At 37.7% G+C, this 25,131-nt stretch overlaps 1 protein-coding gene across 1 annotated transcript in view; it reads left to right on the forward strand.

Annotated features, from left to right (window-relative positions):
* Positions 1-11,169: 11,169 nt before the first annotated feature.
* DNAJC13 (DnaJ heat shock protein family (Hsp40) member C13) overlaps positions 11,170-25,131 on the forward strand; it is a 118,434-nt gene continuing 104,472 nt past the window's right edge. The window contains exon 1 of the mRNA XM_054482345.1: positions 11,170-11,428. The gene's annotated coding sequence lies outside the window, so the exon portion shown is untranslated. The remainder of the gene's footprint in view (positions 11,429-25,131) is intronic.

Here is a 25,131-nt window from a genome sequence, read left to right on the forward strand (position 1 = left end):
GGGTAGGGTGATAAAAGTGAAGCAAAACGAAAAAAAATTAAAGCTGAAGAGGAAAATAGAGACAAGTATATTAAACATTTTCGGAGATAAAACTAGAAATCCCTGCCCATATTTTGTATAGGTCATCACCACTGCTAACTGCCCAGGTAGTAATAAATCCACCTGCTCCCTTCTTAAAATATTGAGAGAGTGTTCCCATTGTTGAGCTAGGTTTTTCCTTTCCTTAAGACATCTTTTACCAAATGGAAGAGGAAGTACATGAGTCAAGGGGTAAAGCTAAGGGAAACAAAGGAAAGGGCCAGTGGCTTCCAGGACCTGATTTCTTAATCTACCTGCTGTCATGTAGACTTGGACCTTGTGTTCATGTCAACTGGTTATGTAATAAGTTAACTCAGACACTAAGATACAGCTATTTTACTTAAAAAAACAAAAAACTATGAAAATCCCCTCTTTAATCCACCAACTTCAATGCTACACAGTTTAATTTCAGTTGATTTTAGATTATTTTGCAGTTTTACTTCCCCTTTGTCATTTATTTGCTTTCACTAGAAATAGACTATTTTATTTCCATTTCTTTTACTCCTAATTTAGCCTACAGATGGGCTAGAACTGAGGAAGGCTACAGATGTGGGCAAGTCATATTTTCTGTTATTTAAAATTTTGTACTCCTAGACATGATGTTTTTGAGGAGATAGTTTATCTGTAGGACAGATTTTAATAAAAAGATAATATAGTATTATAAAATTATATTTATAAGAATAAAACACAAGTTGTAAGCCATGTTATTCTGAGAAAATGCTCTATGAACCAAGTGTGAAAGAGTTGCACTGTCTTTCCTTCGTTTGAAAATCTCTAATATAAGTTTTTAGTAGAATGATAACCAGAAGTGACTCCTGAATGACTAAGGAAAGAGGAAGTCATGGCTACTAGAGTGTACATACTAAATGAAATGTAGTGATTTGCAGCATGGACTTTGAAATCCAACAGACCTGGTTTGAAAAGCACTACTGCTTTCTAGTGATATGACGTGGGGAAAACTCAACAACCTCTCTAAAGTACTGGGTTCCTCATCTGTTAAATGGGGATAATAACAGTGTCTTCCTGTGTGTTATGAAAATAAAATGAGGTGATGCATTAAAGTCCTTAGTAGAGTGCCCAGCACAAAGTAGCTGTTCAATAAATGATATATATGAGATAGGATGATATATGACATATGACATTTCTTTTAAAATTGGCCCCAAAGTAACCAGAACTTTGGATTAACTAGGATATCTTTTCCTTGGTTATATGAGATAGTATAGAAAACCTTAATAAGAAATAGCATATTTTCTTGGAAAGTGTTCAATAATACGAATTTTCCACTTTCACTTGTTTCAGAGCTAAGGCACCATGAAACCATTGTCTATTTGAATTTCTCACTGTGTGTCAAGGACATTTTTGCTAAACCTGGGTTTATGTTTTAGAATCAATTTTGTTGCTGACAGAGATTTAAATTCAAAAATAAATGCTATTTGATTTTCATATTTGGAAATAATCTTAAATTATATGTTTAACATATATAAATACAGAAATATCTTATGGCAAACATAGTTTTCTAATAGTTACATATTGCTATAGTCTGAGTGTTTGCAACCCCACAAAATTTGTATGTTGAAATCCTACCCTGCAAGGTGATGGTATTAGGAGGTTGGGCCTTTGGGAAGATTAATGCCTTTGTAAAAGAGGCCTGAGAGAAATCCCTTACCCCTTCCACGACATGAGGACACTGCTATACACCATCTACCAACCAGAAAGAGAGTTCACACCAAACACCAAATCTGCTAGCACCTTGGACTTCCCAGGCTTCAGAACTGGGAGAAATACATTCTGGGCTTTATTATTATTATTGTTATTATTATTGAGACAGGGTCTCAGTCTGTCACTCAGACTGGAGTGCAGTGGCACAGTCACAGCCCACTGCGGTGTCAATATCCCAGGCTCAAGTGATCCTCCTATCTCAGCTTCCTGAGTAGTTGGAACCACAGGTTTTTGTTTTTTTTTTCCATGCCCAGTTTTTTTTTTTTTTTTTTTTTTTTTTTGGTAGGGACAGGGTCTCACTATGTTGCCCAGGCTGGTCTCAAACTCCTTGACTCAAGTGATCTACTTGCCTCAGCCTCCCAAAGTGTTGGGATTACAGGCATGAGCCACTGCACCCAATCGCCCAGCAAATTCTGTTGTTTATAAGTTGTAAGTTTATGGTATTTTGTTACAGCAGCCCAAGTGAACTAACACGTGGTTTTCCAGTAATCAATATTTACACACTGACACATAGGTTAAAGAAATCTATATTAAAGAAAGTATATGTCTTCTCCAATTTTACAGAAAAAAAAAAGGATGAGAAGGCAATTACATTTGATGATCTGGTATATTTTTAAAGAGTTCCTTAATCCAATCTATTCATATAATTTTTGAAAGACTCTGCTTTCAGATCATAAAGGGGAAGCTGATATAACTAAGCCTATAAATAAGACTACATGTTGGAAAATCCTTAGAGTGGAAATGATAATGAATCTCAGGAAAAATATAACTACAACATTTCTAAATAACTATTAACATATACATTTTTTCTCCAGTGGAAATTCTATTTATCACCTTTGTAATTCCCCTAAGACTATCTATGACCTCCATATGTACATATCTTTTCCCCCACCTACTGACAGTAATAATAACCACTACACAGTTTATGTTCTAGTCATGACATAAAATCTTAAAATTCCCAGAGGAAGGACCAAAAGAAGATCTCAGTCAGTTTATTCCATTTACTCACAGCGTACCATTTGACTTATAAATAAAAACAGCAGTCAGTGATTGCTCTTAGAGAATGCTGGGCCATGGAACCAAGTGGATTTGGGTTCAAATTCTAACTCTGGCACTTACTTGACTATGAGGCTTTGGAGAAATCCCATTAGCTCTCTGAACTTTGCGGAGCATCTTCAACTGTACAGATGGGGTTAGCAACAGGTAACAACAAGCTGTTCTAACAGAGCAGGGTGTGTGGTAAACTTTCAATGTCCAGCAAAGCCTTCTCTTGTAACTCTCCTTTGATCTCTCAGGCCTATCTTCATTTCCTGTTTTCATCATAGTTATATAAAGCCTCTTGTTCCATATTTTCACAGATTTTTTTTTTTAAATCTCTCCAATTCAGAGCTGGTTTTATATCGCTAGAGGTCCTCAATTCTATACTCACGAAATTAGTGAAGGAACCATAACAAAGTTCTAATTTCTCCACTGTGATTATTATTTTGATGCTTTTTATAAAACATTAATTAGCAAATCCTTTTCAAGTTTATTTCATCTTGATGGTCCTTGCTTTCCTGGTGCCCTAAATGCTTACTTAATACAGTACTGCTCCAAATATTGCATTATCTGCTCTAGAATTACAGAGGAAGAAAACAAAGGGTTTATAAGGAAGGGAGAAAGTTAACACTTACGGAGAATGAGTGGTGCTTACTAAATGATCCATAAACATTATTTTCCTTCTGCCCTTCATTCTTGGTTTTTAAAATCTGGGAAAGTATTAATTCACTCCCTATTATTAAATAAAGAATTGGCACATTTAGACTATCTCCCTCTCCCTTATCCCATTTTTTAGAGTTTATGACTTTTATTTTTCTATTATATACATTTATAATATTAAATAATATTGGTTCATCAATATTAGATAGCATAGCATATCTTGATTCTTATATAATATCAAAACAACTGTTGTTGACATGAATTATTACCTTCATCTCATTGATAAAGAAATTAAGGCTCAAAAGTTAAGTGGCTAATAATGTAGAACTGGGATTTGAACATTTGTAAGGTAGAGCAAAGAGAGAAAAAAATATGTCCCCTAGTAAGTAAATACATTGTCAGAAGACAGTTACAAACAAGAAAAAAAGTAAAACCTTACTTGCTGTAACTAAACCTCTGTTTCTTTCTAGTATAGTACACTATTTTCTTTTTGCTCTACTTTGCTTATTATTTGGGAAGTATTTAGAGATTCCAGTTGTGCTGTACTCTGGTGAAGAAATTCAAAGGAATACCAAACAAAATTGCACTTTGTTCTGTGAAGCTCATTAATGTGGCTATTTTTATTGGTAGCCTCTTACTATATTGTGCTGAAATAGTAATACTCTATTAATTTCTTTTTATTTGCATGAATAACACAGTGACACTCAATAGCCCAGCCCTTAGAAAATATAACATCATTGAGCAATGAATTCAGAAATGAAGCAGATGCCCAGAGACAAGCAGCTCTAGCCATCACAACTATGCTCTGGGCACAAAAAAAATAAAGGGTGGGGAAAAAAGGACACCTACTAGCTGAATCTGGTAGCCCACACCAACAATGTCTGCTTATGTTTCATCGGCTAGACTTACGTCATCTCTGATATGGTCAGCCCACCTGAGAGGAGGCTGACGATGTAGTACTTGTAGGTGGCACATTGCCACCTTCAACTTGTAGCGAAGAAGAGGAAAATGATATTGGGTAGGCAATAGTATTTACTCTGGAAATATACAGGGTTTCTAAAACTTAACATGTTCAAACCATACTTTTTTTTAAATTTTACTTTAAGTTCTGGGATACATGCGCTGATGGTTACAGACTTTTTTTAAAAAAGCCTTTTTTAAACAAAATTTTAGTTTAAGTTCTGGGATACATGTGCTGAACGTGCAGGTTTGTTGCATAGGTATACATGTGCCATGGTGATTTGCTGCACCTATCAACCTGTCATCTAGGTTTTAAGCTCCGCATGCATTAGGTATTTGTCCTAATGCTCTCCCTCTCCTTTCCCCCACCCCACAACAGGCCCCAGTGCGTGATGTTCCCCTCCCTGTGTCTATGTGTTCTCATTTCTCAACTCACACTTATGAGTGAGAACATGCGGTGTTTGGTTTTCTGTTGCTGTGTTAGTTTTCTGAGGATGATGGTTTCCAGCTTCATCCATGTCCCTGCAAAAGATATGAACTCATTCTTTGTTATGGCTGCATAGTATTCCATGGTGTATATGTGCCACATTTGCTTTATCCAGTCTATCATTGATGGGCATTTGAGTTGGTTCCAGGTCTTTGCTATTGTAAATAGTGCTGCAATAAACATATGTGTGTGCATGTGTCTCTATAGTAGTGTGATGTATAATCCTTCAACTCTCAAAGTTTATCTGACAGGCAGATTACGAATAGACCCAAAGTAACTTTAACATTTGCAGTGACTAGTATATGTGAGTTTCTTCTATATTAGTAAGATTATTTTCAAATTGGCTTTGTTAGTATGTGCTTTTTATTTTGGTTTACATTGATTTACTCTTTTTTTTTCTCAGAATTCACAGTATAGATTTGAGAACCAATAACTTTAAAAGCTAATTAGTTGAGCTTGAAATACTACTTCTTTTATGTTTTATTTTCCTTTACGCTAAGTAGGTGGCTGCCACCTCATTTACTGTTGCTCACAAGAAGGAAAAAAAATCATCTTTTCATTGAAAAAATTAAGTTTTACATGGAAATAACAGTCATATCATCTTTATATGCTCAAAGCCAGCAATCATTTGGGTAATGAAGTTTTATGTTCTCAGATAGGCATAATATGAATAAGTTATTATCCAAGATTAATGAATAGATATCCTTTCTTTCTATGTGGTTGCAATGATCTTTAACAAAATTAGTGAGAAAAAAAGCTTTTGTTGCACCTGATTAACTCACCTTGATTTAGGCGTGAATGAGTCATTGTCATTCTAAGAACTTCCTCATGGTCAAGTTTTGGATCACCATTTTAAAAATATATTGTGACTGTCGAAATTCCATGCATCTAAGTCTTTTCTGCATTGTTAACATTCACAGATGAATTGAACAAGTCAACTCTGTGTTCTCTATAATAAATAAAATGAACTATTTAATGATTTTTCATGATAGGAGTATTCAAATATGGTTGTTAAGAATGAACACTTGAACTTTCCCCATTCTGCTAATAATACAGAATATCTGCTTATCTGACATTCTATATTATTAGCATCTGGTTAGTCCTCTGATAATAAGAACTACAGCAAACCTGTTTCATTTAAAAACGCAAGGACAGGGATTAAAGAAGCTGGAGACCCTGATATTAACTATAGTGGGCGCTCAGTAATGAACTGCTCTATATAAGTTATTATCTGTATTATCTGCATCTGGTTGGTCCTCTGATGATAAGAACTACAGCAAACCTGTTTCATTTAAAAACTCAAGGACAAGGACAACATAAACAAGCTGGAGACCTTGATACTAACTATAGTGTGTGCTCAGTAATGAAGTGCTCTTCATAAGTTATTTAACTTCTGCAAATGTCTCTCAAGGTAGGTATCAATATCCGAAGTTTACAGAAGAGGGAACTAAGACTCAAAGAGGATAACGAACGTGCCTGTGAGTTTTTTAAACTACATTATATTTCCTTCAAGTGCTGATGACTAAAAATGTCTGAATATAATAATTTCATAGCAGATTGGAAATCTTGTTCACTTCAAAACCCTTTATGGAAAAAACCACATAAGGTTCTTGAGTTTTCTCAAATCTGATAATACAATAAGTATTTGAATTAATTAGTAAGAACACCTGAATTAGAAAACCCTCAGCAGTGTATATATTGTAAAAGAGCAGCTGTGGTTAAATTTAATAAGGAAAAAGAACACAGGCCTTTTTCTTAACCAGTTAAAATTTCAATAATAGTTTAAAATTGTTAGACCACAGAATAAGTATTTTCTTTTCCCTCCTCATCCATCTTTGAAAATATAATCAAATCTAGATAATTTCCTGTAATTAAATGAAAGCATGTTTTTGTTAAGAAAATATAATAAATTCAAAATCCTTTATGTATGAACATCATTATACTATTTAAAAAGATATTTTCATTCACATTAATAATAAAACTAGAGTTCCTGGGGTAGGATTAAGTGAGCTAGGGAAGCCAGGCTATCATTTACAAAACAAAAATTGTGGAACCTATATATATATGCAGATATGTATATATGTCAAGAAATTTTCATGTCATAATCTGTCATGTAAATAATTTCAAGTCTATACAATTACAGTATAGAGAAACACAGAAAACTAAATACGTGTGGCCAGATAAATCTTGAGAAAAACCACTAAAAACAACCAACCAACCAATCACATAACAAATTAAAATGAAGTCCAGTAGAAGATTCTGTGGAGGCTTCAAGCTCACCAACTCGACGTAGTTGTTTTCTGACACTTACTGTTTGCTTGCACAAGATTTTCTAATAGCAGCATTGTCCAAGAGAAATACAATGGGAGCCATATATTTAATTTTACATTTACTAGTAGCTACATTTCTTAAAAGAAACAAGTGAAATTAATTTTAATAACATTTAATTTAACCGAATATACAGCCATAATATTATCATTTCCACATGTGACAAAGAGTCTTTGCTCAGCCAAATTTTAATCAGGCTTCTGAACCTTTCCTTAGGCCCCTCTATGTGCTTCCTTGAAAAGTCTAGTCTGCAAAAGAACCTGGCTAAGTCAGTTTAGCCAAAATTCCCTTGATATGTGATCAGATTCCTCATCTTTCACCTTCCCCCAGAAGATGTCTAATCACCCTGGCCTGTCTTTAGCAAGAATCCTGTTACGTAGGTTTAGCCAGGATCCCCGCTCACCCCTGCTGTTTCCTCTTAGTAATTTTCCATCCACTGACCCCCACACACCGTTCCTTGGAGATAAATGCATACTCGCCTGTGTTGTTTTCTGACTTGAGCCCAGTCTCTCTCCCTTACTGCAAGCCCCTGTTGCAGTGGCTCCTGTACCTATTGTGATGGTCGTAAATAAACTGAATAAAATCTTTTTTGTGGGGAGCAGGGGGTACACGGTCTCGCTCTGTTGCCCAGGCAGGAGTGGCACAATTATAGCTCACTGTAACCTCGAACTCCTGGGCTCAAGAGATCCTCTCACCTCAGCCTCCTGAATAACTAGCACTACAGGGGCATGCCCCCATGCCCAGATAATTCTTTTATTTTTATTATTTTGTAGCAATGGGGTCCCACTACATTGCATAGGCTGGTCTCAAACTCCTGGCCTCAAGTGATCCTCCTGACTTGGCCTCCTGACTTGGCCTTGGGATTACAGGTTTCAGCCATCATGCTCAGCCTATTACCAAGCTTTAACAAGTATCATTAAATAATTTTTTTTTTTTTTTGAGATGGAGTTTCACTCTTGTTGCCCAGGCTGGAGTGCAGTGGCACCATCTCGGCTCACTGCAACCTCCGCCTCCCAGGTTCAAGTGATTCTCCTGCCTCAGCATCCCGAGTAGCTGGGATTACAGGCATGCACCACCAGGCCCGCCTAATTTTTGTATATTTAGTAGAGACGAGGTTTCATCATGTTGGCCAGGCTGTTCTTGAACTCCTGCCCCCAGGTGATCCACCCGCCTCAGCCTCCCAAAGTGCTGGGATTACAGGCGTGAGGCACAGTGCCCGGCCTAAATTTTTTTTTCTTTAACACGTGTAATCAATATAAAAATTGCTAATGCAACATTTTACATTTTTTCATAACAATTTTAATTTTTATTCTGTGTTCAGTAGCCACATGGGGCTAGTGGCTACTGTATTGAAAACATAGTTCAAGCATTGTTGAGTGGTATGAGTTCTTAAGGATTTATTTTGGATCTGGGCACTGATATAATTCGGAAGGTCAATTTAGCAGCAATTGGAATTAGATAAGTAAGTGTCTGACATTCTTGTGGGCTAAAGTCTTAGATCCCTCCAGCCTTGTATGCTAACTTTGGAGACTGATAAAGGCTATTGGTGCCTAAAAGGCTGTGAAATGTATTTTTTAAAAAGCTGTGAAATATTTTAAGTGTACATCACATAATTTAGATTGTCAATTTGATACATCTGCACTATGAAAGTGTCAGAAACGCTAGTGCAAACTTCAATTTTGAATAAAAAGACAAATCCAGAAAAAGAAGTGTGCATTTGTCACTCTTTTAAAAAAGAGTTGGGTGCGGAAAGGATCAAACTGATTTAACGTAATAGGGAAAGAAGAGACAAGTCCTACTCTCTCTGACTCTTGTATTTTGTTGTGGCATTTTAAGAAGGATCCAATTGTATGGATCCAGTTAAAAGCAACCAGTAGTTGTGAAAAGGCTTGAAACTACATCTTGTGAACAATGGTTGAAAGTACTTTGAATATGGTTTCTTAAAATGAGTATCTGTAGCAGGGGTAGTTAGAAGGATATGCACGGGAGAGGGAGTGGGAAAGTGTGATAAGCTGTACTGGTAAGTCCTTAAATGAATGTCACATACAAGAAGAAAAGAGCAAGAAACAAAGACAAAATAACTACTCATAGAAGAGAGTGCAAGTTGGCTGAATACAAGGAAAATGGCTTATAAAAATACAATGGAAAAAGATGTCTTGTGAGGCAATTTTCCGCTACAGAGGATGGGGACAGTTCATGATGCCTAAGGCGCCTCTCAACACTGAGAATTGATTTTATTGGTCTCAAATATTGAACAGAGAGGCAGCGTGGAGGTTTAATAGTTCACTGGCCTTGATGTTACAGGCAGGCCCCGTGTCTTAATCTTGGCTCAACCTGTAGGAGTTAGGTCACCTTTAGCAAGTCTCCTGGACTCTCTGGGTCTGCTGCTTCTATAAAATCGAAATAATATACCCCACATTTACTTTTGGGATTATTGGAAGGCTTTGTAACCACATAAACACGTTTCTGTTTCCATGGGATAAGCCAATAAGGCCCCTTAACACAGCCCTCCTGTTTCTTTTTCCTCCTCCTCCCTTCCTACTCTATTTCGGGTTCTGTCTTCCCACACCCAGCTATTCCTGGTACCTTCCCTTACATGCACCTTATCTTACTGCTGCATTACAGAAAAGTCTAAGGATAAACACAAATAGTCTTTTTCCCCCCTAAGGTAGGGCAAAGGGTTAATAGAGTCAAGAGGTAAAGTCTGTAAAAACCATTTTTCCACATTTTTTCATCCTGCAATCGCTGTCTATAAAATGAGCCAACTGCTGAAGGGGACGCCAAGAAATCACAATTTCAGGACTGCCATGAAGAATGAGTATTCAACTCCTTATCAGAGACCTTTAACCCTTAAACAATAATGTATCCATGCAGGTCACCCTACACTGCCTCTACTTTGAAGTCTGCAGCAGAATCACTATTTTTTTTTAATCACTAATTTTTAAACTGTGGTCTTTACGGCTCAGATCTGGGAGTGGACATTGACCTTTCTTATTTAAACCATAGCCCACAGAGAACACATAATTTCTAGCTGAATCCTTTAGTCCCAATATCCCCTCTTTTCACTACCCTGACTCCCCTCTCAGGTGAGGTTCAGGAAGATGGTTATCCAGAGGGCACAGGTTCTGGGTTCAAATTACTTGGGTGCAAACATCAAATCCACTACTCTGAGGCTGGGCCTCAACTTATCTGCAAAACGAGGATGATTCCTATCTCAGAGAGTTGAAGATTAAGTAGTTTTAAGTAAACTTCTAAACACTTGAGCCGGACACAATAAATGGGGCTACCAGAACTATCTTTCCAGCATTCCCACCTGCACATGCCTTAGGCGTCTCCGAGAATTTGGTCTCCGAGACCTTCCAGAGCATCCATAACTTAAACCCTGCTCTGCTGTCGTTCAGGATGTCTCAATAGTAAATGAACCTGCTGGCTCCCAATCCAGCCAAACCAGGAGATAGACTGAGGCTTCAGACTGCCTCGCAGATACTACATGGCACTTGACGGCAAGAGCTAAAAAGAGGTGATTTAAAACAAGATTTCCTCGGGCTTAAAGCTTAAGTACCGGGTTGCGACCCTACTCTCCGCAAGACACAAGCGGAGGGGCGCGGCCCTAAGGCACACGCCGGAGGGGCGTGGTCGTGGGCACGCGCGCGCGCCCATGGGCGTGTCCTTTTCAGCACCCACCGAGGCGCCCGCCCCCTCACGCGCCGCGTGGAATCCAAATCCCACGGCCGGCGTCGTTACTCTGCGCATGTGTAGCTGCTAGGGGGCTGGCCGGGAGAACGTAGAATTTCAGGGAAAGAACGATCGGGACGGGGAGGGCGGGGCAGAAGACGGAACAGTTGAAATCAGCTGACTGGGTCTCGTGACAGCCTGGGCGGTGGCGACGCAGGCGTATTAGAGCGCGGTCGCTCAAAGCCTGAGCGAAGATGGCGGCCTCCAGAGTGAAACTCTGAGAGGCAGAGGGAGGAGGCGGAGGGGGCGGGGAGGCAGCGCCGCGGCGGCACCAGGAACCCGCGGCAGCGGAGCTGCAGGGCCCCGGCGGGGGAAAGGGGAAGTGGTGAGGGTGAGGAGGCTGGAGGGCACCTCATCCCACTCTGGAAGCTGAGCCGGCGGCGGGAGGAGCTAGGGCTGGAGCTTCTCCAGCCTCCCGCGAAGGTAAAGCCGACTCCGGGCACTGGACTCTGGGGCTCTGCCTTACTCCCTTCCCACGCCGTGGGGACTTTGTGGGGCTCAGGGCAGGGAAAACGGGGTGGTCTTGGCTGCTGCAGCTTGCAGCTGCTAAGGAAGCAGATTATCCTTCCCCCACGCTGCTGGTCTGGTTCCTTCCGTTGGACGCCCCCCCCGGGTTTGAGTGACATTAGCTCAGGGCGCTGCCCTGTCCAGCCCCACCCCTCTTTTTGCCTGTTTTATACCTAGTACGCTCTTTCAGTCGCCTTAACATACCCTTACCCCACGGGCTCTTCATTCCCTTGTGGGCTCCGCCCTCGGGATTCCCTTCCAGTCTCCTAGTCTGAGCACCCTTCCTGCTGGATGCCGGCAACTCTTGTTTCTTTGGGTCAGCGACCCTCCTTCCGAACAAGTCCTGCAGACTGACTTTCTTTGCTTTGTTTCGTTTTGTTAGGAAATGAGCATCCGCGTCGTCTGTTCTCCAGTACTTTTTCTAAAATCATTTTCTCCCCCAAGGTTTTTCCTTCCTGCAAGGCAGCTTATTCACGTGGCCTTTCCCCCGCTGCTGTGATTTTACCTTTGAATGTGGCCTTTGGAGTGGGTGCAGTAGGACTTAGACGCTCAGTGAAGTGGCTGTTAATCGCTTATTTGATACTTAACTATGCTTAAGAGTGCCTTCCCTTAAATTTTCTCCTTTTGTAGAGTGTTCCGTTAACCACTTTTGTCTTGAGATTGTTTCCTGTGTCCGTTGCTTAGAGGGGGGGAAAAAAGTAAAGATTTAACCCTAATGTGGCGGTGGTCTCCCAAAGTAATTATTTCTCATTTTCCCTCTGCTTTTCCCTTTTACGTTATTCTGATTTCCCTCAAAAAGGAGGTTCTCTACCTGATGCTGTTGCGTCCTCTATGAAGGGCTTTATAGTGTACAGTTACGTTGAGCCTTTTGTAATATAGTGTCTTGGGAAAAAAGTAGAAGTTCAAGACCTGCCCGCAGTAATTCTTACTATATTTTCTTTCTCAGTTTATGGGCTTGATAGGTTTCTGGGTTTGAAACTACTGCCTGCAGGGAAAACTACAGTGATCAGGTTTTGTAATATATTACCAGTGCTTCGAGTTTATGGGAGTATGAAACAGAATTTGTCTTAAAAAAATAAATTTATAGAAACCACTTGTCAGAAATTCGGTATCCAGAACACAATTCTTTGATTTTTGTAAAGTGCTTTATTGACTTATCTATCATATAACATAAAACCTTGTTCACATTTTGTGTAATGTGAAACGCTTTTTAAGCTACTATATCTCAAACTTGGCTTGTGCTATTAATAGCACAGTGCATTCAGGCAACACACGTCCTTGTGTAGAAATTATTACATTATACTCCTTGTTTGAAAACAGGAAGTGGAACATATTAAGGGAGGAAAAGAGGAGTCAGAGGATTATTAAGAAATAAGAATGTAAAGAACCTTAAGGCTAGAGTTCAGTTCATGGAAAATATCAGCATTTGTATTCCACTGAGAGGCAATGAATATTCCTCTTTTTCTAAAGTGGTAGTAATAAATAGTCTAAAATATATTAATGTTATATATTGTTAACAAGCTTAGTTGTAAACAAAATACTTAAGCTAAAAAATAAAATATTATCAATAAATGAATGAATTATTTGGAATAATTTAACTTTATCCACAAATAAATAGAAGATGGTTGCCTTGCCCAGGTGGACTGTAACAATACTGGCTTTATTAAATTTGTTAAAAGGTTGATAGTGGAGTCTCGTTCTCAATAGGTCCTAAATTAGGGTTGAAATTGAAAAGATGTGTTTTAACTAATTTGGCTTCATTCCTCAACCAGTTCTGTTTACACAGGTGAATTTGAGGTTTCTGCTACACATACCTTTCCCCTGCTTCTGATTGAGGTACTTTAAATTAGTAATTGAAACAGGCTGTGCAGATAAACTGCAGCACAAATTTGGTTGCTACAAATAGGTTTTGGCCTAAATGTTCACTGTAAAACATGGCAGTAGTTAAAGGGGAGTTATTAATATTTTGAAAGAGTTCGTTGAGTCAGTGTTTCTCAACTTTATTAGACCCAATAAAGGCTTCCTTTTTATAAAAAATAGTAACACCTTCTTTGCTATCTTTAGTTTATAAATAATGTAACTACCTCTGGCTTTGGCCCTGAGACAAAAAAGAAGCTTTGCTCTCACTTCTGCAACAAAAAAAGACCTACACTACAAGTTCATGACTTTTTCGAAATCTATTAAAGAGCTGAGTCCACAGAGCAAAACCACTGGCTGAAAATTTGAGAGACGTGCTTACAGAGAGTAGATGTCAATTTCTATTTACTGTCTTCAGACACAACTGGACAAAAAGTATGAGGAAAGCTGAATGCACAATCTTGCAAACTCTTATCCACAAACCTCCCTGAGTCTACTAGAAAAGATTGGAAAGAACCCTGGGTGAGTCTGTTGTGCAGATTGAGAGGGAGAGGAACAGCAACAGAACTTTTAAGAGGGTCAAGAAACTGCTGTGATTCTTCCCGTCTCCCTTTTCTATGGAAAAAAGCTTTAATCTCTGGGGAGAAGGGCATCTCTCTTGGCCCCATTGGTGAACATTCAGGGGGTAGATGAGAAGTGGGAGAGAATCTTATGCCTGGAGGAGGGGCCCTGAGCCCAAAACTGCAGCCGGGAGTGGTCAAGAGAAGCGAGAATGCCGCCCTCCTGAGATTGAGGAACACAGTGTTTGACTTAGACTTAATCAGAACATCATACTGTATCCCCTACCCCCACCCCCAACCCCCTGACACCAAGCTAAGAAGCTTTCAGTAACAAGTAACCCACAAAATACTACTAGGAAAGGAACAAGATTATGCAAAGAGGCACAACACAAAGAATCAAACAGGCATTGCTCTAGTAAACCATCGCCCACCAGAGAGAAAACTGTTCTGCAGATTCATGAAGGCTGTAATACACTGAGGATAACTATGGCAAAAACAAATCATAAACTAAGTCCAACTCCTAACCAGATTAACACAAACCCTTCACCAAAGGCCTCACAAAGAACAGGCGTGCTCATTTCCAGTCATAAAAATTACCTCAATCTCTACTCCTACACATGGCCAGCTTTTAACCAAAAATTATGAGGCCCATGAAAAAGCAAAAGCTCCCAAGAGAAAGAGCAGTCATCATTATACATTTTTTAAAAAGATAGGAGCTTAAAAAGAACTGTTTTGTACATGTTAAATACTATAATAATTATGACATTTTGCCTTGAAAAAGTTTGAGCAAACAATGCAGTGAGCATTGGATGGAGTTACAGTTTCTGAATTACTGTGAAGTAGTAGAAGGAAAAAAAGTTATAAGATGGAGTGGAAAATTAGTAACATATATGTGAATGTATGTGGTTCATTGACCACCTGAAGTGTGTGTGTGTGTATTTTGTGAATTCCTGCATGGCTCAGTTGAGTTTGGTACAATTTTCTGTGTTCACTTAGTGTTGGGACAGAATCACCATAAGCAAATGTGACATTTTCATCATGCTCAAATTGTTCAGTAATACACCAATCCTGTTAAAATTCACATGATCAAAAAAGCATTATAGCAGAATTGACTATATGCATTTCAATATGTAAATAGTTAAGTATGATTATACCAAAATACACAAAGGACGTGTCAGAGGCTTGTACCTTTACATGGAATCATTTTGAGATTTTTTTTTTTTTTTTTTTGTGAGACAATCTCGCTCTGTCACCCAGGCTGGAGTGCAGTGGCGCGATCTCAGCTCACTGCAACCTCTGCCTCAGCCTCCTGAGTAGCTGGGACTACAGGCGCTTGCCACCACGCTGGGCTGATTTTTTTTTTTTTTCTGTATTTTTAGGAGACAGGGTTTCACCATGTTGCCCAGGCTAGTCTTGAACTCCTGACCTCAAGTGATCCACCCGCCCAGGCCTCCCAAAGTGCTGGGATTACAGGTGTGAGCCACCATGCCTGGCCCATTTTGATTTTTGACAGAAATGTTGATGGCTACAGATTTGTCACATTGGTGACTCAGATACCACAATTGGGATTATTAGCATTGTCAGAAAAGAACAGGGTTAATAAAGTATAATCTCTTAATTTACATTGTAGCCACATTCCTGGAAAAATCTCTGTATATTAAAGCCTACAAAATGTACTTGGTGAGTTATATATAAAACAATTAGATTCTGGGATTCATTCATTATAAATAGGTTTTTGCCTACATGACTAACCATTTGGACTTCTGGACTTTCTTTTCTTTTCTTTCTTTTTTTTTTTTTTTTCCAGACCTCACTCTGTTGCCCAGGCTGGAGTGCAGTGACACAATCATAGCTCACTGTAGCCCTGATCTCCTGGGCTCAAGCGATCCTCCCACCTTAGCCTCCTTAGTATCTCGAGCCATAGGCACGCCATGCCCAGCTAACTTTTTTTTATTATTATTATTATTTTTAGTAGAGATGAGGTCTCACTGTGTTGCCCAGGCTAGTCTCGAACTCCTGAGCTCAAGCAATCCTCCCACCTCAGCCTCTCAGAATGCTGGGATTACAGGTGTGAGCCACCACACCTGGCTCACTTGGACACTTGAAAGTCGTATGGTGTGGACGGTACTTATCTTTGGGACTGTAATGTATGTTGAATATCTAGTCTCATCCACTAAATGCTAGTAGTGCTCCCAGTCATAGTGCCTCAGATGGGATGGCATCCTAGCCCAACCATTACTTTAGTTCAAAATTTTAATCAGTGGTTTTCAACATATTTTTTCTGTTTCAGCAGTGTTCACATACCCAGCACATGCCAATTTATAACACTTCTTGTTATGTGGAGTGATTCTTAATCATAGGAACTCCTTTGAGAGTAACTGAGTTAGATTTCTTTGTAACAAATAGTTTAAACCAACATGGCTATGATCATCTTTGCTAATTTAAGATAGTTACCTGTGCAAAGGTACATTTAGGTGTGGTTCAGTCAATAAAACATATAACTTGCTAGTGATTCTTTTCAGATGCTCTTTATTCAGTTGTCAACATATGGGAGTTTTACTTATACTTTTATGGACTACTTGTGAAAAAGTGTGAGCTTTAAAGTCAGTGGAATTTTACAGTTTAAGCACTCAAGTTGCCCTTAGAAGAACACTGCCTAGTCACATATTTAGCACATGCCCAGTGGTAATATCTCTTTGCAATGGATTAATAAGAGTTTGATATTTTGATTATCAGATAGAAAACCCCCTAAAGCAATCCAGAATTATTTTAGGTGGGTGCACAATAATCACACATGTAATCCCAGCACTTGGAAGGCTGAGGCGGGAGGATCACTTGAGGCCAGGAGTTCCAACCTAGCTTGAGCAACCCCGTCTCATCAAAAAATGAAATAACTAGCTGGCTGTGGTGATGTGTGCTCGGGAGGCTGAGGCAGGAGGATTGCTTGAACCCAGGAGACCGAGATTACAGTGACCTATGATTGTGCTGCTGCACTTCAGCCTGGGTGACAAAGGAAGACCCTGTCTCTTAAAAATTATTTTGATGCTTTGATTTTTGCCAGCTCTAGTTGCCACGACTTAATGGAAGGATTGGTAAGGTTATGAATGGAGGAGACGTTCTCTGATATTTCATGTATTCTATAATACATTTAAACGCATATACATGGTGTTCTCACTTTTATTGTATTCCTTAGTCATCTAAGGCTATGGGGTTTCTCTCCTCAAACTTCTAGTCAAGCTACGGAATGTATTTTGAATGTTTATCAAATCTTAGAGCAGATAAGCCATTTTCCCCCCAAACCTTAGAGCTAATGGGCTTAATTTTAAAAGTGAAACTTTGCTTTTTTAAGATAATTTGGTAGTGTTCTGTAAACTGTAAAGCACTACAGAAGAGATAGGAATAATACGGATATTTCAGAACTAAACTAGAAATGTATGTTATTGCTATTTTGTATTGAGTGAAGGGGAAATTGTAGCAAATTAAACTTTTGTCTTTTAATAGTATAAAAAGAACAATGTTTGGGTTTTCAGGATGCTTTCTGTAAAACTGTCTTCAAGTTGTATTTGTTAAAAGCTTAGGAAATTTAGTCCCACATTATGCATTTACTGTAATGATAGGAAAAACAGCAACAAGTTAAAATATGGCTGCTAAAAATTTCTTTTGCCCATTTCAGGGCCTGTTTACCATAGTAGAGCATGATTATTAAGTGCCTTAATAAGCTGATAAGTTTAATAAGTTGATAAGCTGAAGAGCTTACAGAAATAGTATACTTTGTTCTTGCATAAGCCAGGTTATGCTTCAAAGATAAAATGAAATAGAAATTAGGTCTATAAAGTTACAATAATGTGTATAAACTAAAAATATGTAAATGATCAATAGCAATGATTTCAAAGCATTGCTTAAGTGAACATGTTTCTGGAAAGAAAGCTTTCAGGTGAGTATTTAAGGCATTTTTAAGCTTTGGAAAGGGAAGAGTCATAGTAATACATCTTTCATAGAAAATTTGAATTTTTTTAACAACAGATAAACTTCTGTTTTGTCAGAAATACAAATTATTCCCCTCAGATGAAATGAGCATACACGTGATAGAAATAGAAGAGACAGGTCTCTTTTCAATACTTGATTTATAGTGTTGAACAGAAGAGGTCAAAAAAATTAACTGCTATGGTAGGTATGCTTGTCCCCTCCTCCCATTAAGTGTTTCTTCAGATTTAGGAGTTGCTTTTGAATTTTTCTTGCCGTGTATTTCATTAATATATACTCAGTTTGTAATAGAAAGGAATCAAGTTTTTAAAAACAATGGGGGAGATCTCATTATTTCAGCTGCCACTATGGTAGTGGAACTAGTTAAAAGTTGATTGTGATGTGACAGTACAATCACTTCACTTTAAAATATTTGGGCAATTATTTGAAGATATGATTATCAGATGAAATTTGATATTACCACTGGCTTTTTTTATTCTTTAACAACATCTATCTCTGGAGGTATCAGGTTCTTCAATAAGTTAACGAAGGCTAAGATGGTAGGTACTAAAATCTTACTTTGTGATGTATTTATGGTTTAAGATTCCTGTTGGTATCATACATATTACACATACTGATTTGTTGTTCATTTAGAAGAAAATGCTTTTACCTGTACTTGAGTCATATATTAAAATGAAGCTAAAATTTTAAAATAGGGTTAAAGTTCATATGGCAGTTTCCCCCATACACAGCATATTCTATCTAAACAGTTTAGTTGTAGCTATTTAATCTGGGTAAAAATTAACATTCTGTTAGCCATTTATATTTTTTACCATTTGTTTGAAACCAAACTAATCTAGTGCTATGATTTACTCAGATTTTGAATCCAGTTACAAACAAAACTAGATCCTCAAGAAGCCAATATAAGATATTCTCTCTATTACTGTCATTAGTTATTTTTTCAAAGGGTTAGTCTTTCCATGGTTCTCCTTACTACCCCTCCCTTTTTGGTAAGATATAGCTGTAGGAAATATTACGTTCATAAATTAGTTCCTATGATGTGAATGTCTACTACATTTTAAGTGTGGTTTTGGAATGTAGCATTGTTTCTGTTGTAGGAGAGTTTGATCAGAAAAGGCAAACTGCAATTTTCACCCAACATATTGTAAACATTTTCACCTACAGCCGGTTTGAAAGAACTTTACATTAGATACCCAAATGCCCACCTAAAGGTTTTTACATTAACATTTTACTGTACTTGCTTTATCACAGATCTGTCCATCTTTCCATTAATCCATCTTGTTTTTTATGCATTTCAAAACAAATTCACATTTTTAATTACTTGAGGGCAGAGCTAATGAAAGTAAGTTCTGTTCTTGCATTTTACAGACTCAAAATGGGAAAATTAGTAGCTTACCTGTTCCCTGCAAGTTGTCATATTTGTGTAAAAATTACTTCCAGTTGATCATGCTAAGTACATGCTTTAAACAGGTGACTAGCCTGATTAATGCCAATCCTTCTTTCACTAGTGTATTTTTTTCTAAGTGTATTCATTCATCCCTAGTTAAATGATTGTTCTGTTTGTGTTTTTGCTTAACACAAGCCATGTGTATATACTTAATTTTGCTGTGCGTGTAAATTCTTTTCCTTATAGCTTGACCGTAATTGGCTTGAGTGTCTATGGTGTTGAGTCCCTTCATCTTGCTTTTGTTTTTAGTGTCAGCTTGATGTAGGCTTCTTCTCACTGGACTCCCAAATCCTGTGGTTTTCTGTCAAAATTATGTGTCTTCTAAAAGATCTTTCTCATTTTAACCATAAATGATCTTAAATGGTTTGCCAGTATTACTGCCAGTAATAAATTAGAGAATGCAAGAATATTGTGTTGTTCGAAAGCATGATGCAGTAGTATTCATTGAGAGAAGTGAATCTAGCCAAAATGCCTTTGTTGCCCTGAATTTGACTTTTTAACCCATAGGACAGTTCTATAAAAAGAACAAACAGAAGTTTCTTTGGTGGTGTAATTTAGGATATAGCATGAAAACAAGTGAAGCTGACTTGCAAAAATTGGAGATGCTTTCAATGCAATTTAATTACAAAAGGCATGTAAATTTGATTTTTCCTCATCAGAAAGAATTATGGGTCTTTGAGAATTTGAAATATGGAACACAATTGCAGGAATGAAGGAGATGAAATTTAAGTGATGTTAGTTTGAGCAGATAAATTCTTGCTATTTCGAATAGCCTCTAAACAACTGGCAGAATGGCAAATGCCAGTGATACAGCTGCTACCAAGATCTCATTCAAGATACCATTTAACTGTTTACATTTTTTAGTTGGACAGTTTATGGTTGTTTATAGCATGTGCTTATACATGACTGTTACTGATATTACCTGCTTGATACTTGAGCTTCTGATACTAGACATTTTACAGATTTTTTTCATCATAAATAGTGGAAATCAATGGTTGCTTAAGAGTTTTTGCCTATAAGTGATGATTTTTTTGAATCACTTTTAGAGCTTAGTAATGTACAGAGGAAATATTGACTGGAGATTAAATTTTGTGAAGTTTGTTTTTCTTGGAAGTTTCTCAAGCCATAGTTAATTTGTAGCCATCAAACATAAATTTAAAAATATTAGGTTGGATACATGTAAGGAAACAATTCTAACAATTGAAATTTCAAATACCTAAGTGGGGAATATTAAAAATGTAGTAAATAAGATTGACTTGTAATAGTATTTTGTAGGAATAAAATTGAAATAAAAACAAGCTTAAGTGTTGGGTTATAGTTGACAAGATGATTTTTAAAAATTTCATCTATCCTGATTATCTTGGTGTTTATATATACATATGTGTGTGTGTGTATGTATGTGTGTGTGTGTGTATATATATATATATATTTTTTTTTTTTTTTTGAGACAGGGTCTGACTCTGTCACCCAGGCTGGAGTGCAGTGGCAAGATGAGGGCTCGCTCACTGCAGCCTCAGCCTCCCAGGCTCAAGTGGTCCTCCCACCTCAGCCCCCCAAGTAGCTGGGACTGTAGGCGTGTGCCATGTGACACCCAGCTAATTTTTTGTATTTTTAGTAGAGACACGGTTTTGCCATGTTGCCTGGGCTGGTCTTGAACTCCTGGACTCAAGTGATCTGCCTGCATTGGCCTCCCAAAGTGCTGGGACTACAGGCGTGAGCCACCGCACCCAGCAATATTTTTTTCTTTTTAAAAACGTTTTATGGGAAACATAAATTGTAACAATAAAATAATAATGAGTAACAATAATAAATGGCAACCTCATGTACATCATTCAGTTTAAGAAATATATATTATAGTTATTTTTGAATGGTTAAGTAAAACTGAATGCTGATTAAATCAATAGAACACTGTACTGTTGAAGGTGAACATTCTAGGTGATATCTATTGCATACTAGAAGGATTGAAATTAATAAAAGATTTAGAGAAAATCAAGTAATTTAATAGAATTTCCCCCCAAAATGCTGTATTAGGTACAATAACTGGTAAGTTCTTGAAAATAAGATATAATAGAAATACTCAAAATAACTTCTTTTTTTGGGTTATCTCATTTAGTCCTCACCATAGCCCTTCGGGACAGTTATTCCTATTTTATAGACGTACTGTAATTCAGATAAATTCAGAAACTTTTGTTCAAAGTTACGCAGCCAGTAAATGCCAGTTATAAAAATTCTCCAGCCTTACCTTGGTAATAAATAGATTATTAACATCACTTTAATGGAATCTTAATATAGCTTGTTGTGCTAGTCTCTAGTTAACATATAGCATGTGGAATGGCAGCTCTGTGATCAGTGCCCTAGGGAGGTATTCCAGGGTCTTCCCAGATTGAATGATACCTGACTACTGTACTTGGAGGACCTCTAGACTTGTCTTCACTCATTTGCCAATTATTATCTTGAAATTATTCTACTTCTCACTTTGAATGATACATAGTTGGTACATTTTCTGATCTTTGTGCATTGCCATTACCTTCATTAGTGAGTTACCTGCGTTCTCTAAAAGTATCTTCATGGTCTAAAAGAGTTAATGCAGTTTCCAGACCACTTGCCATTCATTGGCTGAAATGACTTTATCAAAGAGTAGTTAAGATTTTACTGAGAATGTAAAATAGACTTACCTGAAAAATGTGGATGGGCTAATATTACACTGCCAAGAAATAGATCTCAGCTTCAGATCTCATTTATCTGGTTATCTTATCTTTTTTTTTCATCTAAAATTTATATTTAAATAGAGATGGGGGTCTTGCCATGTTGCCCAGGCTGGTCTCAAACTCCTGGACTCAAGTGATCCTCCCACGGTAGCCTCCCAAAGTGCTAGGATTACAGGCATGAGACACGGTGCCTAGCCAATCTGGTTATTTTAAAAGCTCGATGTTGGTTAGAGTAATTGAACTCTCTTTAAAGAGTATCCTGATATCATATATTGGTAACCAATTTTTGTCATTGTATGTTTGTTTTGAACACTTTGTTAAAAAATGTCCTACCCCCCGCCCCCCCCAGACAGAGTCCTGCTCTGTCAGCCCGGATGGAGTGCAGTGATGCCATCTCAGCTCACTGCAACCTCTGCCTCCTGGATTCAAACAATTCTCCTGCCTCAGCCTCCCAAGTAGCTGGGATTACAGGCATTCTCTACCACACCTAGCTAATTTTTGTATTTTTAGTAGAGGGGTTTCACCATGTTAGCCAGGGTGGTCTCAAACTCCTAACCTTGTAATCTGTCCACCTCGGCCTCCCAAAGTGCCAGGATTACAGGCGTGAGCTACGGTGCCCAGCCAAAAAATGTTTTTTAGCTTATATAAAGAAGGAAATATTTTGAAAGTTTATTTATAGATGATAGAATATTTCAGCTTTGGAGACTTCGTTGTATTTCTTTTGTCCTATGTTGAATATGGTAATTTGTTTTACTGCTTAAAATTGTAGATTTCAAAGTTATTTCTAACAAGTGTCATCTGTCCAGATGAAGACAATAACTGAAACTAGTTCTGAATTATTCCAGGAATTTGCAGTCAAATGATACATCTGTAATTACATGGTCAGGGTGAAGTTTTTTTTTTTTCCTTAAAGTTGAGGTAAGGTATTAAAGTTTAGGTTAAGAACCTAGGGTGTGGAAGTTAAGGAGGTTGGTCCAAAGTCTGGCCCAATCGCTTACCAGCTGTGTTACCTTAGAAAAATGATTTATTTATCAGTTTTCTTGTCAATAAAATGACAGTCATACCTGTACTGCAGTGTTGTTATGGGGACAAAATGAAATAAATGCATGGTAAATGCATAGGCTGATCACTAACATGTGATGAGTATTCAATATAAGTTGTTTAATAATTTCAGGACATGTCATAAATTTCCAGATTAGAGTCACCTTGCTTCCCCCAACTTTATTAAAGGCAGTCTTCAATGGAGTTTTAAAATGGAAAAGCATTATCCTGATTTCCATTTTGAGGTTAGGCAGACGGTAATATAGCATTGAATTATTCCACTATTTCTGGGGTTGACTTGGCTAGGTAGTGGGGTGTCTCTTCCCTCCCTTACCTCTCAGATATACCCTTATATAAATATAACGTAGTTGAAGGCAAGCTTTTCAAATGGTGGAGCAATTTTCTTCCATAAAAAGCCCATTTTACTAGCCTTTTATTGGATGCAGAGTAAAACATCACTTGTTGCTTTCTTAAATATTAGAGACAGAAAATTATCAGGTGTGTAAATATTGGACATAGGAACTTGTACTGATGATATGAACTTCCAGAGAATTGAAGTATTACTTCTTTCCTCCTACAGTAGTTTTCTGTCAGCATTCTAATCTGCATCAGGAATACAATATTTATTCTAATAGGCCAGGTCGTTGGTAGTTTTTATCTTAATGTGTTATATCTTCTCATGCTCCTTTCATCTATCCTAATCTAAGGACTCTCTGGAGTCTGGTGCTTTCATCATCTCCAGGTTTATAGACCTTCAAAAGCCTTCTTGATGTAAAGTTATTTAATTCATGTCCCAAAAGGTCTGTTGGAGTTCTATAACCCCAAATCAGTGATACCTATGAGGTCATTCTTTAGGTGTTTATTTTTAAAATTATTTAAAAAAATTATTTAATAATTCATGTATTTCTTTTGTTATTGTGAGATTATTTTGTTCTTATTCCCCGCTATGGGTTTATTAGGGATCTTTATTCCTTCTGGGTCATGCTCTGTGTTTTTATGGTTGTCATTTAAAAATCTTTATTTTTCTCTGCCTTTCATTTTAATTTTTAGATCCTTAATTTTATCAACCAGTCTCCACTCAACACATTTTCTTGTTTCTCAGTTTCCCCAAGATAGGCCCTTGGTACAGAGTCAGTTATTCCAATATCTTAAGTTATAGACTAGGAATGCAAACCCCATTCTTCAGTATCAGCCATTCACCTTTTCTATCTGCCTTTCTCTTTCATTGTTCCACTCTTCAGTTATATGGGGAAAAATATCTGTACACCTATATATATCTCTCTCTCCCTTTTTTGGTGAGTCTTCAGAGATACTGCTCAGGTTTCTTTTCAGCAATATCATTTACTGCAAAAGATTCAGACGGCAGGAATAATGCTTCCTGGGTTTAATAAATCTTAGTTGGGTGCCTTGGTCATCCCAGGTATGAAATCCAGAAACAGACAAACAAAACACCACACCAACTGTCAGGACTACATTTAGCTGTGCCTATACTCGCTAGTAGGAAGATGTTAGTTGACTGTAAGAAATTTCTTCTTTCCGGTAACAATAAAAGCTTCTTTAAACTTGGTGTTACTTGTGGTTCCTTTTGTTATTTTTCAAAGCATGAACTGCTGATGCCTTTCCAGAAGGTTTGACAAAACCCTATTTGGGAGTCCCTGTTAGAGCATCAGGTTTGAAGTAGATATCAGAATTGCCCATGTATTTGCTGAATTTTATTCCTTCACTCAAATACTTATTTTTGAGCACCTGTTTTGTATCAGACACTCTTGTGGCCTCTGTAGAAACAATAGTGAGCTGAACAGACAAAACTACCTCTCTCTGGATATTCCAGTAGAATTAGGTGAATAATAAATTTTACATTAGAATGTGAAAAGTGCTATGGGGGAAAAACAGGAGTAAGGGAATAGGGTAGAATGAGGAGGAGGGTGGTTACAATTTAAAACAAGATGTTTAGGGTCGGCATCATTGGAAAGGTGACATTTGAACACAGATTTGAAGGAGGTAGAGGTATAAGCCATATAA

Source organism: Pongo pygmaeus, chromosome 2, assembly GCF_028885625.2.
Source record: "Pongo pygmaeus isolate AG05252 chromosome 2, NHGRI_mPonPyg2-v2.0_pri, whole genome shotgun sequence".
In the NCBI taxonomy this organism is placed as follows: domain Eukaryota; kingdom Metazoa; phylum Chordata; class Mammalia; order Primates; family Hominidae; genus Pongo; species Pongo pygmaeus.